This window comes from Lipotes vexillifer, unplaced genomic scaffold (assembly GCF_000442215.2).
Source record: "Lipotes vexillifer unplaced genomic scaffold, Lipotes_vexillifer_v1.1 C26824407, whole genome shotgun sequence".
Classification (NCBI taxonomy): Eukaryota; Metazoa; Chordata; class Mammalia; order Artiodactyla; family Lipotidae; genus Lipotes; species Lipotes vexillifer.
This window is the reverse complement of record NW_006789411.1, coordinates 1-1,848: the sequence shown is the minus strand read 5'-3', so window position 1 is coordinate 1,848 and position 1,848 is coordinate 1. Positions and strand designations below refer to the sequence as shown.

Here is a 1,848-nt window from a genome sequence, read left to right as displayed (position 1 = left end):
CGTGTAGCTCCCAGACACCCTTGATCTGACGGGGTGGGATCAGCACTTCACCTCCATGGTCTTCGTCCCCCAAACCCAGAACCCCAGTCTCGCCATGAGAAAAACATCAGACAACCTGAAACTGAAGGACATTCTACAGAACACCTACCTGACCGGTACTTCTCAGAGCTGTCAAGGTCATCAAAAGACACGGGAGGTCTGAGAAATTGTGACAGCCCAGAGGTGCCTAAGGAGTTGTGATGACTGTATGCCAATGTGGGACCCTGGGTGGGATCCTGGAAAAAAGACACTGGAGAAAACTGATGAAATCTGAGTAGATCGTGATGCTTAGTAAATAATAAGATACCAGAATTGGTTGATTAGTTGTGACAAATGTGGTTCCAGCACAGTACGTGCTGGGGACACAGGTGTGGGAACCGCTGACGTGCAGGTGGATCTGGGGGCGGGGGGACGGGAGTAGCGCGCCGGGGAGGAAGGGTGACGATGGAGAGGGAGGAGACGGCGCCCAGGCTGCCCTGGAGGGACGTCGACTCGGGGCCTCCGTGCGCCAGTCCCCGGATCCCTCCAGTCCCTCCTGACTGCCTGGGCCGGTCCCGCCTCCCGCCTTCGCGGCCCGGGAAGCTCGGCCCCTCGGGCCCTCGGAGCGCGGAGACGGAGCGGGGCGGCGGGGAGCCAGCCGGGCGGCCGCGTCACCGCCGGGGGCTCCCTGCCCTGTGACGCGCGGGCGGGGCGCGCACGGCCGCCGCCTGTCCCCGCTGGGCCCGGGACCGGAGCCCTAGCCGGAGCGGAGCGGACGTTGGCAGCCCTGCGGCTCCTGGAGTCCGCGCTCGGGCGCCGGGTCCCCGCCGGCCGCTCGGTGCCAGCGCTGGCGACGGGCGGTGTGTGCGGCTTCGCCAGCAGCACCCGCGCGCGTGCCGAGTCCTACGCGGACCCCGTGGAGGCCGTGAGAAACATCCCGGACGGCGCGAGGACCATGGTCCGGGGCTTCGGCCTCTGCGCGATCCCGGAGAACCTGATAGGGGCGCTGCTCAAGACCCGCGTGAAGGACTTGGCCGTGGTCAGCAGCAATGTGCGGGGGAGAACTTCGGGCTCGGCCTTTTCCTGGGGACCAAGCAGATCACCCGCATCGTCTGCACGTGCTTGGGGGAGAACTCGCTCTGCGAGCACCGGTACCTGGCGGGCGAGCTGGAGCTGGAGATCACGCCCCAGGGCACCCTGGCCGGGCGCATCCGCGCGGGGGCCGCCGGCGTGCCCGCCTTCCACACCCCCACGGCCTACGGGACCCTGGCCCAGGAGGGAGGCGCACCCAGCCACATCGCCATCCTGAGGCAGCCCAGGGAGGTGAGGGAGTTCCACGGACAGCACTACCTTCTGGAGCACGACGTCACGGCTGATTTTGCTTTGGTGAAATGGTGGAAGGCCGACCGGGCAGGAAACGTCATCTTCAGGGCCAGCGCCAAGAACTTCAACGTGCCCATGGGCAAAGCTGCGAGAACCTCAGTGGTGGAGATTGAAGAAACTGTGGACCTGGGGTCGTTTGCCCCAGAGGACATCCATGTTCCTAACATTTACTTAGATCGAGGAATACAGAGGGGAAAATATGAGAAAAGAAATGAGCGTTTAGTGATCCGGAAAGAGGATGATGAAATATGCAAGTCTGCAGATAGTATAGGGACACGGATCATCAAGCAGGCAGCTCTTGAATTTGAGGACGGCCTGTGTGCCAGTTTGGGCATAGGAATCTCTCTTCTGGCCACCAGCTGCATCAGCCCCAGTATAACCGTTCATCTTCACAGTGAAAATGGAATCTTGGGCTTGGGTCCGTTTCCACTGAAAGAGGAGGTGGAC

The 1,848-nt window shown here is 62.5% G+C and overlaps 1 pseudogene; it reads left to right on the top strand.

The window, feature by feature from the left end:
- Window positions 1–568: 568 nt before the first annotated feature.
- Window positions 569–1,842, top strand: LOC103081152 (succinyl-CoA:3-ketoacid coenzyme A transferase 2, mitochondrial pseudogene; annotated as a pseudogene).
- Window positions 1,843–1,848: the final 6 nt, after the last annotated feature.